A 14,630-nucleotide genomic window follows, 5' to 3' on the forward strand; every position below is an offset into this window, starting at 1 on the left:
AAAGTGAGAGACATAAATATATCAGTGTGTATTATACATGCTAAAAATAAAAATAGTACAGACATGGGATCAGTTATCCAAAGTGTATAGAATGTGGCATTTTCAAGATCAGGGATCTTTCTAATTTGGGGCACCATTCCTTACAGCTACGAAACATCTAACTGTTTTTAAAAATTGCAACTGTTTCACATGGGTTTATGCTGGTTAGTTAGGATCAAGTACAGGTCACTGTTTTATCTGCCAAAAATAAAGAACTATCTGTTGAACTAGGACACTATCAGGAAATGGCATTGCCATATTTTAAAGATACAGGTATGAGATCCGTTATCCAAAATTACTGGTACCTGGGGTTTCAGAAGAAGTCTTTCCATAATTTGGATTCCCATATTTAAGGTTTGCTAAAAATCATTGAAATATTAAATAAACGAATTTGAATTGTTTCACGACAAGCTTCTTCATGGTAACTGAGCAGCTTAGTTACCATCAGTACATTGTATTATTTTATTATTACAGAGAATAAAAACAATAAAACATTTGCTTAATGCTATTAGGAGTTTACTTGATCATGGGTTTTCAAATAATAGATCTCATCACAATTATGTTGGATTGGGGTGTCCAGGGTCCAACCAGGGGACTGCCACCTTAAGGGCCCACCACCCAATCTGCAGAAGCCCCAACTCCAGGCCCGAACCACTCAATCCCTGCATTCTGCCCATCTGCATACCTCTGAAAACTTGGACCACAAATAAACCCCCATGTTGGACAGGCAGTGGGCCTGTGGTGGCAAGGCCCATCAGGTTTTCTCCTTCTTCACTGACCCAGTCCAACCCTGGTCCCTTACATTTTCTTCAGAAGTGTGCAAGGAATATTCATAGCAGCCAATCAGATGTTTGGTTTGCACCCTGCTTAGAACCCAACAGGAAGGCTATAGGTGGTGAAATGTAAGGTTGGCTAGCCAGGTGCTTAATAAATAGATCTAAGATTTTTTGCATTTCTTTGTTCTTGTACTTTGCCTCTTTTGCATAAAGCAGTGTTTAGCTTTGATCCATCAATATAATTTTGTCTCTGATGTCTACACACTGTGCAGCTGAATCAGGAAACAGATGCTGAATATTTTCAAACCAGCACACACAAAAATTATATAAAAAAAAAACTAGTTAAAAACTGGAGAACCAAGTAATCATATTAGTTTCCACCAAAGTTGTATATTTATGCCATTTTGAAGGCTAAAGCTCCCAACTGGGGAAATGTCATAAATTCATAAATGGAAAACAATTAATAGGAAGAAAAAATATTGCATTTCACAATGTATTATTCTTAACTATATTTTAGAAATAAAATAGATTAGGGGATTTTGTCTATGTACTACAATTCTATTTATTCATTCCTTTTATTTCAGCCACCAGTTTTTACATTGCCCCAAAAGTCTCTTATTATTATATTTCAGTGACTATAGTGAATTACTTAGGAAATAATCCTCCCATATTTTAAATCCATGGGTAATTTGCAGAGAATATATTTAGTTCTCTAGTATTTGTGTTTATTTATAAAACTTTACAGAAAAGCACAGCGTCTAAAACTGATTCTGAACTGGAAACTGTTTAAGTAATCTTCAAATCCTTTAAATAGAGTGAATCTTTTATCCACAGAACTGCAATATACAATTATAAAGTGAAACCACTGCCGACTGGCTATGTTTGAAGCTATAATTATCCAAACAATAAAAGCAGATATATTTGTACTTTGAATCGCGTGGCATATTTTAGAGTAATAGAAACAGCTAAGCATTTATCTGTGTTACGCTATGTTCTTATATATTCTAAGAGAATAGAACACAACCCAACACTTGGGCTTTTTGGGCTATATAGCAACTGCTAAATGTAACTGTACCACTCAAATAATGTACAGACAAATGCATATGGTGTACTTTAGTTGTCAAATACCCAACTACAAGGGATGTTCTGTCTTTCCTGGACTTGTCTGTTGTCATTAGTCTAGTCCTGGACTCTTCTCCAATATGATCAGTGCATGCCCTTTTATCTCTTCACTTAGCCTTTGATTTTCCATTTGTAAAACGATTCCCAAACTTTAAGAAGAAGATTTTCAAAGATTATAAGGATGATTTTGGTTCCAAAGTAAAAGAGAAATTTAGTTGATAAGCTAGTTACTATCAATGCTATATTACTAACTTTTGGGTAGCAGACATATCATTGCACCAAAGTTTCTTGTTCATTTTACTGTGGTTCTTACTACAGATAATCATAAACACTGCCTTTCCAGAATGCATTTACTATATCCACTGTGCAGGTCTGTTCCAGTGCTTTTTCTGAATTCTTGCTGCTACAATAAAGCCCTAAATCAGTGATAAATAGCATAAGCCTCTCCAGCTGTTGTTGAGCTACAGGTAAATGCATGACAGGAAATTCTGGAATGTGCAGCAAAGCAACAGCTGGAGAGAATCTGAATGGTCAAAAATTTGCTTTTAAGTTTTCCAAATATTGTCCTCTTACACATTCTGCTGCCACAGATGTGGCCCTGTCTGTTCCCCTTAATGCAAACAGAATGTGCAGAACAGGCCCACATGGCAGCAAAGTGCACCAAAACACCTATTGTGCCTTGATCTGACTTAAGAAAGTGGTTCCAGAAGATTTGTTGGGACAGTTCAGACAAGATTAGTGCAGAGAATAATTAAATATTAAACTAGCAAACTACTTGGTAACTGTTTTAAACAGCAATAGGCCTCCCATTGAAACAAGATGTTGTCATACCACAGCTTCCAGCATGTGTAAATCATTACAATCTATGTAGGCTCTTGTAGTCCTGCAACATTTGGAGCAATTAAGGTTGAGGATACATCCAGTAGCTAAAATCCTAACTTATATATACCAATTGTATTCCAATTTAAAAAAAAGTCCCTGGAAGGCAAATGTGAATTACACAGCATTTTAGAAATTAAGTAATGTACACTGCCCTTTTTCACTGAACAAGTTTTCTGTGTTGTTAAGTTCTATATGATATATACAGCGGTACTGGCTCTGTAGTTTGCTCACTTACTCACTCTTTACAAGTACATTAGAGGGCATTATAGACAGATAATGGGGGGACCTATTTCCCTGTAAAGAGGATCACCGCACCAGAAGCCATCCCTTCAGACTAGAAGATAACTTTTATTTGATGCAGCGTAGGTGGTTTTTCACAGTGCAGACAGTGAGGTTGTGGAATGCACTGCCGGGTGATGTTGTGATGGCTGATTCTGTTAATGCTTGGACAAGCATAATATCCAAGGCTATTGATGTACTAAAATCTACAATAATTATAGATATTGGTATATATAGTTTGTGCATGTATGGAGGGGTCAGTGTGAGTGTGTGTATGTATGTATGGATGATGGGTTTTTATTTGGAGGGGGTGAACTTGATGTACTTTAGTCTTTTTTCAACCCAACTATGTATACATTTATCTGCTGTATCCTTGTAAAAGTTTAGTTAGAGACTCATACATTTTGAGTTTTTTGGCATTTGTTTGCAAAGTGTGGCTGTTCCTTAGGTTCCTTAATGTACTGTATGAGCAAGACGTCCATGGCATTAGATGAATTTAGCACAGAGCTCTTCTTTCTTTACTATCTACATGGGATAAAACACCAAGTTAATAAACACAGTTAAAATATACTTTATTTTCTCTTTAAAGGGATTACAAACAAATCTATAGAGGAATCATAGAAGAAATGCTAATGGGAGCCTTTTTTAAGGCACTACTGCAGCTGTGGGCACGCACACTTTGTCACAATTGTTGTGAGAATATATAGCATTTGTTAAAAGGTCACTCATTGCACTTCTGCATAGTTGCACTATGGTTCCATCCCAACTCCACTCCCCCAATGAGCTTATTGGAGCTACTGCCATCTCAAAGGCAGGTGGTTTAATTATTGAAATTTAATTCATATATCCAGATGTATCAGGGTGAAAGTGGTACTAGAGAGCAGATTCTGTCATCACCTAAAACATTTCTGACTAGAGTTACACACAAGAGACTATATGAATAGTCAGGAGGGAGAATGTGTCTCATGTAACAAAACTCCAGGCTTTTTATACATACTAAATATCCACATGCTAACCAAATATTTCATCATTTGGCCTTCGCCATCCTATATCTACCTGCTTTTTAAATGTCAGTTAAGGTGGCCATAGACACACAGATCCTATCGTACGAATCGAGGATTTGTACGATTTCGTGTGTGCCGACATCTTTCGTCCAGCGGAGATCGGTCGTTTGGTCGATCAGTCAGGTTTGATTTTGACCCGGCCGATCCCGCCGGAGCCCACGGCACATCGTAATCGGATTGTTCGGCCATACGGCCGAACAATCAGATTACCCCCGATATAGCCATGTTTGTTAATGGCATTTCGGGGAAAGATCCGCTCGTTTGGCGATGTGGCCAAACGAGCGGATCTTTGCATCTATGGCCACCTTTAGACTGCTTTCTTCTAAATCCTTTGGATCCTAATGCTGATTAATCGTGTTGGCAGAGGATCAGTATTTAGAATCCCCCATTGTAGAGTTCAGTGGCAGACCTTAATGACTTAAAGAAAAACCTAATCTGAAACTACAAGCAATTTCTACTTTGAAATACACACAAATATACACATAATACCTTCATAAAGCCAAAAAGCAAATTTACATTTTATTTACACATTTCCCTTTATTCTTATCACGTTGTACTCTGCAGAACAGGAAGTTGCCTCTGGTCTCGAATTGTAAGTAAAAATGCAAAACAACTAAGGACATTGCTGTACGCAGATTTTTTTATATCCTACTGTATGTATATTAAAAGGTATCTCTGAGTTACCATTGAAGAACACTGACTTTAAACAACACGTGACTTTCAAACATATATGAAAGTAGAAGTTTGTGAAGGGTACAGAACACATTTGCTTATAGGAACAACAAATAGTATAACTTAACCTAATAACCAAATCTGAATTCATACTCTTTTGTATGTGTGCCATGGCATTGCAACTTGTTGCTTTGAAACAGATTTGTTGTTTCAAATATAAAAAAAACAAAAATGCTCAAAATGAGATGCAGTCTGGGTGGGTAAATGCAGAAAAGGTCCATATTTCCCCTTACTATTTCCTATTATTCACATGTACTTCATTAGTAGAGTACATTCCCCAGTGACTGGTGGAACGCAGTATTTAAATGTTTTCCATTCAAAAGTCAAAGATAAAGCATTCTTTTTTTTGCCCAGAATTGATTAGTTTCCCCTTTTGTTCTATTGCTGCCAACAACAAAAAATATGTTACCATTAGCAAGAACATACAAGGCAACATGATGATCCAATTTCGAACAACACTTCTTAATCCGAATTGTGCATTTTTAAAATATTTCCCTCCAGTGAGTTCACTTCTAAGAATCTAACAGAACAAAAGTAGGTTTTCTGCCCTGCAAGATGTCACAACTAGTCTATTTTTGGTAATGGTTCATGAGGCTGTTGTTGGCAAGACAGCAATCATAAAATCAAAAACCTATTTTGTAAATGGCTTGACAGTTCTATTCAATGGAAAATCCATTCCTAGTCCCACAATGCTCGGAATGTAAATGTTTTTTCCAATACAATCTGTTTTGAGAATCATTCAACTTGTCATTACAGAATAAAATTTGGAGGAAATCGCTATTTCATATCGACATGACAGTATCAGCTCTGCAGTGCAATCTGTTAAATGTGGCAGTCTATACGGAGATTAAAAAAGCAGGTAGATATAGTCTGGCAGTGAACTTATTTTGTCGCTTAGAGCTGGATGGTACTGATGGGTAGCTGAGCAAACTAGTCTCCATGTCTGGCCAAATTATAAGTCTATGGGGTGCTCTGCTAGATATAGCAAAGATCAACTGCACATGCTCAGCTGTAGTGTAATACTAACCAGCAATTAATGGCAGTGATCATTTTTGGAGAGCATTAGTGGGATGGAAGGGCAGCTGTTTAAACACCTCTGCTATAAAGTGATCCTCACTTCTGCAGTTACTACTGTTCTAACAACCAAAAAAACATCTCTGGTATAAGACTTAGGTTTCCATACTCTTCTATCCTACAAGTCTCCATATCTGGCCAAATTATAATTCAATGGGGTGCTCTAATAGCAGTGATCCTTTGAGAATATCATTAGTGGAATGGAAGGGCAGCTATTTGATGATCTCTGCAGTATTTATTCTATAGTATAGTATCCTATTAGGGATGCACCGGATCCACTATTTTGGATTTGGCTGAATCCCCGAATCCTTTGTGAAAGATTCGCCGAATACGAATACTGCTGAAAAAGGCTGGATCTGAACCAAATCCTGGATTTGGTGCATCGCTATATCCTATGCTTTTTACTTCTTCAGTTGCTACTTTTCTGCCAACCAAATAGAAGGACATCTCTGGCATTAGACTTAGGTTTTCCCTACTCTTCTATCCTACAGCTTCTGTTTTGAATGGTCTTTTAATAACCAACCATTATGGGGCTTTTACCCCTGCCTGTAACCCCTTATATCAATTACATAACCACAACCACAGGAAGCCAAAGCCTGGAGTAGGGATGTAGCGAACTGTTCGCCGGCGAACTAGTTCGCGCGAACTTCGACTGTTCGCGTCCGCCGCAAGTTCGCGAACGTCGCGCGACGTTCGCCAATAGGCGTTCGCGTCAAAATCGGTCGCCCATTCGACCATTCGATCGCTAAAATCGAACGATTTTCGTTCGATTCGAACGAAAATCGTTCGATCGCACGATTAAAATCCTTCGATCGTTCGAATCGAACGATTTTCGGATGATCGAAGTTCGCGAACAGTTCGCGAACAGTTCGCAAATTTTGCCGGTGTTCGCGAACGGCGTTCGCGAACACATCGGCGGCGGTTCGCTACATCCCTAGCCTGGAGAAAGCAGTGCTGTAAGTTCCCAAGAGTGGAAAAGCCAATGAATAAACTGCATTGCTTTTTTATTTGCAAACTGAAAAGAAATTGCCTTTAACAAAGAATTATATGGTACTATATATGGTACTATTTATGTTAAATAAAACACTAATAAACCATAAAAGTTGAACGTCCCCATATCTACTAAATATCTAGAAATCCCTGAGATGTGATATAAATTCACGATGCAGAGCTGGGCCTGAGCTCAAGATCTTCTCTCTCTTATATTTCTGGTGTTTCAGGACTGTCAACTGCAGTTTCAAAGCTAAAGAAATAAAATATTCATCTTCTGAAAGCCAAGTATGACTGCCCTCCTGGCCTGCACATGTACAAAATGTAATACAACTGATGTTTATTGCACCAACAACCAACCAATTGAAACAAAGAATTGCAAGATAGTCTCTGATATACAAACAACCCAAATGAAAAAATGATGAAACTATGGGAGTTCTGTGTTCTTGATTTTCTTTATATTTCTAAAAAAAAATCTTTAACATGTTTTATTTCGTAATAATAAAGCTGCTTCCTAATCAACAACAACCTCTAATACTAGTTTGCAGCATCCAACACTAATCTGAACAACGGTTGGGGGCGTCCAACCATGTTTTGCATTTACTTGTAATCCTGATTTCATAAATCATACATTTGAAAACTTCTGCGGTTTTGTTTTTTCTTCCTTTTCTTGCTTTATAATCAGTTATCAAGCTGTAGTGATTACCAGTGGGACCTTCATGTTTTAAACATAATTTGACTCACAACAAGGTCATATAGCCTCAAGGGTTACAGGGAATCGTATTCAATGCACATTTTGATAATAGCGTCCATTGTAAATGTAGGGAAATAGCAAAAGTTGCTGGAAGAGTAGGAATCATTTAAGTGGCTAGTGCAAGAAGCAAGCAAGAACAGTAGGGAGAGGGCAATAGTGGTCTGAGAGTGGTTATTAATTAAAAGAATCTTACTCAAGCTCAACATTTGTTTGGTCAGAATTAATATGCCCTTGTGTTTTCACCAAATCTGCACATTTTCTTTAGTAACTTTCCATTATAAACACTATTCCTATCTCTATATAACTTGCTGGGGCAGTGTTCCGCACACTGTTTAAGTCCCTGACTTTATAAAATGTTATATATACACTGACTAGTACAAACACTCAAGTGTCAAAATGAAACAATGCCCATAATAGAGTACCTTTCTGGGCAGTCTGATGACTGACGTTGCAGCAAATTGAAAAATATACATTTCAGGGAATAGTGTTTCTACTAACAGCTGCCCCTGTAGTGTGAATATCTTGAATGACTTTATGCCATTGTGTAACATGCAGCTTCCAGCAGTTTGGATGAGTATAGAAAAACAAGGAACAAAAAAAGGGACATGTTGGTAGTACAATATTCTCAATATGAGATGAATCAGGGTACCATTCACTACTGATATATATTCACTATACTGCATATTATTTGTTGTGGTGGTTTTGCAATTTTTTCCCATCAGTACAAATGTATTAATAAACATATGCAACAAGTACTAATGTGCAATGCATTTTCTGGACAGACATAATATCAAAGGCTATTGTGATACTAAGCTCTATAGTTAGTATAGGTATGGGTATATAGAATTTAATTAAAAGTAGGGAGGGGTGTGTGTATGGATGCTGGGTTTTCATTTGGAGGGGTTGAACTTGATGGACTTTGTCTTTTTTCAACCCAATTTAACTATGTAACTATGTAACTATGCAGATAATGCCCTTACTTGAAATATCTGTTAACCCCAGGTCTCGAGCATTCTGGATATCAGGTCCCATAACTGTGGTATGGTATCATACAGTATATAGTGGGTGTGACACATGTCACCATTTAAGTGTACAATTCTGTAAAGCACAAAAAAACAACAATAGTGTCCCATTAAATTATAGTTCCAGAGGGACTGATTAAACATTTCCTTTGATGGAGTTGGGGGGGATTTTTTAGGGAAGAGGGGAAATTATTGGAGGTATCAGTATGACTGTTTTTTTAGTTTAAAGATATCAATGCATTACCAGTAAACAAGAAATAAAACAAAGTAGCAATTGTACTAGCATCTACTATATGAGATATGTCACTTATACAGGGTTAAAATAAACGACTGGCTTTATAAGATGCAACAGCTCCATAGTCAGGGACTCTAACACCAAATTCTTATAAATGAGGGAAAAAATACAGAAAGCATACTTTTAATATGGAAAAGGTCCCACAAATGTCCATTCTGTATTGTTGTTCTAATTACATCTATGACACTGTAATACTGAACATTTGGATCTATTGTTATAACTTACCAACTTAGGTCTCCTCTGCTATCCACTGTATAGTGAAACCGACTCAACCCCCTGTAGTGAGAAAAGCACTTTTGTTTTTATCTACAAACATGATGAAATACTGCAGCCCAGCAGCAATACAGTTACAGAACAGTTTAGCTTTGGAAAAATACTGGGAGTTGCAGTTCTACACAGCTGGAATGCCAGAGGTCACCAGTTACTGCTACAGGAATAGCCAAACAGAAACTCAGCTGCAGTTTATGTATTCCCACTAAACACATTTTGCCAGGACTATTCTCGCCTGTTTTAGCAAAACATGTATAAATCATTGATATTTGCCTTTTCTAAGCTGAGAAATATGCTGCTGTGCTGCCATCTAGTGGTTAAAACAATAGACATTTTTTCTCTAACCTCTCTAACATTAGGTTAGTGATTTCGCCAAATAATTTGTAAAAGTTTTGTGGTTATAAAACAATGCCAGTTAATAAAATCTTAACTTTCTGGGATATATCTTATAAATAAACATGATTTGAAATAATACAATATATTTATTTCTATATTTTTATGTATTGAGAGCGGCTATTTGCATTAGTTCATGCAAAAAATAAGAAAAAATATAAATACCCGGTTTCCATTAGTGCCCTCCTGCTTGTTCAGATTAACATGAAGGCTCTGGTGTCTTATAATGAGAATTTCTTTGGCCTGTTCTGCCCCAGTATCTCCAGATAAAGTGTGCTTGCTGTATGCTGGGGTCTGAACAAAATACAACACAGAGTTAGAACCCCTTTAAGCACTAGTCGGCCCAGGACAGATGCTATTAGAGGCTTACTGCAGCCCGGAACAATGTGACATACACACATATTTGTATTGCTACAGTAGGATGCATATATAAGGGATCTTTACTAGAACATTTTGATAAAGAATAAACTGCCTATTAAACATCTCAAGTTATTTTAATTAAAAAAAGATATCCCCAGGCACTATGTTCTTAAAAAGAAGTAAAGTTAAAGGGAAATATATTTTATTTGGTTCTTCATACAGTGCCCTGTGTATCTGCTTTTCTAAGGATATATTAACTCTACCTGGCCTGTAAGCACAGTGAGCTCAAAAGGGAAATTAAGCAGGGGAACCAGAACAGTAAGGGCTTCCTGCTTAAAGTTTGCACCATGTGGTGATTGTGATCCTGCAAGGATAGACTGCCCTGCAGTATAAAAAGTCTAAAAAATAAATAAGCAATATAGAACTCATTCAAGTGATTAATAGGAGGGGTCTGTCATTCTGATAATACATCTAACTTAAAATTCATTGCAGCTGAAAATACTAACGGTGGTCCCCTTGTTTCCTGGTGGGGTCCATGGAAGTGCCCATCTCCCCGATTTATTAGCGACCCTTTTAAAACTATTGTTGTAACCAAATATCACGTACTGTGCCATTTAAACAGCAATAGTTGCTGACTTGTAATAGCAGAAATTACAAAAATATGATTTTACTGATTAGCAGCTTTATTATATTGATTTAGTTTTATAGTGTCCCTGGCTAAAAGAGAAATAACCAGCCTACATGATCCAGTATGCAAATTACTTGTAGAGTGCCTTTCTGGGTGATCTCTTATGCATATAACCACACATATGAAGAAGTCATATTCTATTCTAGTTATCTATGCAAGCTTTTAGCTCACATTCACACTGTACCCCCTATTTTTCAGTCAGCATTCTACAACTTTCTTAAACAAAATCAAGAAAATGATTATTCGGTGGAGAGTAATGCCAAATTAAAAGTCTTCAGTGACTGTCCCAAATCCCACTTTCCAGGTTTCAGTGTGTAACCATATGAAACCAGTGTCGGACTGGGACACCAGGGGCCCACCCTAAAACCTTTGACCAGGGGCCCACCAAAGGACCAGGGGCCCACTCTCAGTACTATTATTATTCTTCTCCTCACTCAACCTCTATTCTCCTAGTCTCTATTCTTTACATACTATAATCTATTATTCCATATATTTAACCTATTTGTTCTCAAAGAAATAGGAAATAGCCATGAAATGGGCCAAATGTTTAGCAGCTCAAGGGCCCCCTGACACCTGGGCCCACCGGGAGTTTTCCTGGTATCCCGGTGGGCCAGTCCGACACTGTATGGCACTATTTTCCAGCCAGTAAATATGTGAATTTTCATAAAAACATTTGAATGGGTTTATTGATGCAGAAATCATCTTATTAGAGCTTCTCCAAAATCATAAAATTTTCATAAATATGTCTCTGTTAACCATATAATACATTCATTTAATACCACCATCTCACTTTAACCATAATAACCTCAACAAACTGAGGCAGGAACTTTACTTTGTATTAGAGTTTCAATTTCTTAAATGATCATAATGTCTCAGATCACACACCAGCCGCCCAGTAACCCATAACCTCTATAAACACCAAAGTTTCCTTGATAGAATCTTAAAGGTGTAAATTAATTTACAACTACGCAAAGAGTCAGTGCCAGGCCAGGTCTGTCAGTTGCCGTTGGCAACTTCGGTCCCCGCCGCAGCTGTGCGCCAAACGTGGACTCGCGTGCGTAACCGTGCGTAACCGAGGACGCACATGCGTAATCGTGCGTATCCGAGGGCGCATGTGCGTAATTGTGCGCAACCGAGGGCGCGCGTGCTTACCAGCGCGCAGTTGTGCGCAAAACACTTGGCCTTCACAGAGCGCACCCATTTTTCAGTGTGGTAACACTTGCCGGACTAGGGGTAGGCTGCATATAAGGTAAGTGCCTGGCACCCCCAAGCTTTGCTCCCATTGCATGTGCCTCTTGTGCCTACCCCTAGTTCCGGCCCTGCAAAGAGTTAACTGTCATATTAATCCTTAAAAGAAAAACCCTGCACCTTAGTTAATGGTGTATTTTAATTGGCTGCCAATATTCATGGACTTGATTAGATATTGCCAAACATTACTGAGTGCGCTCTTTATTCATTACACTAAGCATAATGCATTTGCTATGATTATTTTTTTGGAGTGGGGGAGACTATGTAACTTGGATTCCAACATTTAATTTAAAAAAAAATGAAGATAGTATGCTGTTTTAAGTGGAAATCAGCCATATCTTTAAGGATATGAAAGTGAAAACAGAAAAATACAGGCACAATGGGCTATGTTTTTACCCAAAATGGGCCTGAAACAGGACAACACATGTGCAGGATTTTGAAATCCTTACATATTACCTTTCTAACTGTGCTTCAGGAGGCACAAGGCAGGAGTGACAAGGGGTGCAAGGCTTTCTAGAACTTTGTGCCACAGCAGGTATTACATACAGGACACCCCTAGGGTTGCCACCTTTTCTGCAAAGAAATACCGGCCTTCCTATATATTTCTCTTTTTTCCCTATTAATAACATTGGGATCAGCCATAATTTTTACCGGCCAGGCCGGTAAGATACCGGCCAGGTGGCAACCCTAGACACCCCTGCTTGACATTAAGCCCTATGGCTATTACAGTGCATACAATAAAAGTTGGCGCGCGTAGCTCTGCAAATATGTTTTGACCACGCCCATTTGTGTGGCCACACCACCTAATTACCATGTTTATTTTACAAAATTTGACAGGTTATGAAAGTTTGAACATATTTCTGTGTTTTTTCTTTTCAGTTATTACAGTTTTGCTAAAGAATGTGAATTGCCCTTTAAGCTGTGAGTCCAACTTCTTCTATAGAGCTGTTATCCTATATTGTTACAATTACATATTTGCTTATCTAGAAATTGTTACAAAAGTATCTTATCTGCAGCTGTGGCTTTTCTGGGCTTTTTGCCAAAAGCCAATTAAGTTGTAACTAAAAACAAAATTCAAAAAACTTTTTCCAAAGTATATTCAGGGTTTTTTATATCACTAAAACTCTAGGCTTTATTTTCTCTCCACCAACATTACACAATACCCTCATTTAGATTCTTAGCCTTTTTCTCCTATTTTCCAGCTGATTTTGGTTCCTCAATGAATTTTTGTTAACCTGCTTGTAAAAAAACTTTTAGTATTTTTCTCCCCTCCAGCTTACTGTGCATAGAGAACTCACGGTTTGATAAAAAAAATTAAAAAAACAAAGGTTTATTAGGTGCATGCAATGTTCTGATGGAATGTCACATATGTATACTAGCCACAGGCAGATTATATAAAGCAAGATTCAGTTATAACCGTCTTTTTTATGAATTTAGAATTTCAAAGTAATTTTTGGGTACTTCGACCATCGTATAGGCCAAAATTTGATTTGTATTGAAAAAACTTTGAATATTCGACCATTCGAAAAACTTCGACACTTCGCCACCTTAAACCTGCCAAATTGCTATGTTAGCCTTAGTAAATGTGCCCCTTAGTATATATCCAGATTTTAAAAAAAATCTGCATATTTATTTTTGTTTTTTGTTACATTTTCTTGATTTGCTCATAAACAATAATACATTGCTATATTTCTATATCTATGATCTGGAATGCTTGGGACCAGGGATATTCCAGATAAGGGATCTTCTGTAATTTGGATCACCACAGCTTGTCTGTTTAAAAGCATTAAATAATTAAATAATTATATTAGTATTGTTTTGTCACAAAGATTGGTTCATGCAGCTTAGTTAAAATCATATACAAGATACTGTACTGCCTTATTATTACAGAGAAAAAGGAAATGTTGCTTCTGTGGACGATGGTTTTCTCGTAATTCACAGCTTTATGGATAATGGGTTTCTGGATAAGGGACCCCATAACTAGTATCCATTTGTGTATTTCAGATTAATTACATGATGTTCTATTGTGTTGTTTAATAATTAAATTTTTATTGTGGGCTCTTTTTAAAAATAGGCACTAAGCAGGAATTCCTACATTTCTAAAGTCTCTCTCAATGCAATACCTTTACTAAATAAGATTTCATATAAAAACAATATATTTAGTAAAAGCTACCAATTTTAAAAACAGGAGCTGACTTCTGGGCAGTTGATTTTTATTAATTATCTGAATTATAATTATTTTATAAAAAGGGGGTTGTAAGTCTGAGTCTTGCTAGTATTGGGGCACCAATTGCAGTAAACAAATAAAAAATGGCACAATGCAAATGGCAGACTTGTATCTGTGTTACATCAGTTCACACTGCTGGCATTTCATAAATAACCCTTTTCTTATAGAGGGTTATACAGATCCATAATAATTTTTATATTATTGATATATATATGATATTTATATTATACTTTAACAGTACTTTCAGTTCTCCACAGTGTGATATACAGTAGGTAGTTGTGTGTTCTATAATACCTACCCCCTAGCAGAGATTTTGGAGATATCAGATAGCTGCCCGGACTCTGCTAGCTCAATAGCATGCTAGATTTTGTTTGATTGTCTCAAAGTAGAATCTTTCTGAGGTATTTAGTGTTGA

General features: G+C 37.2%; 1 protein-coding gene across 1 annotated transcript in view; it reads right to left on the reverse strand.

The window, feature by feature from the left end:
- The window catches only part of tmem182.L (transmembrane protein 182 L homeolog), a 29,071-nt gene extending 19,753 nt beyond the window's left edge, over positions 1-9,318 (reverse strand). Inside the window, exon 1 of the mRNA XM_018229949.2 lies at positions 9,255-9,318. The gene's annotated coding sequence lies outside the window, so the exon portion shown is untranslated. The remainder of the gene's footprint in view (positions 1-9,254) is intronic.
- Positions 9,319-14,630: the final 5,312 nt, after the last annotated feature.

Source organism: Xenopus laevis, chromosome 8L (genome assembly GCF_017654675.1).
Source record: "Xenopus laevis strain J_2021 chromosome 8L, Xenopus_laevis_v10.1, whole genome shotgun sequence".
Classification (NCBI taxonomy): domain Eukaryota; kingdom Metazoa; phylum Chordata; class Amphibia; order Anura; family Pipidae; genus Xenopus; species Xenopus laevis.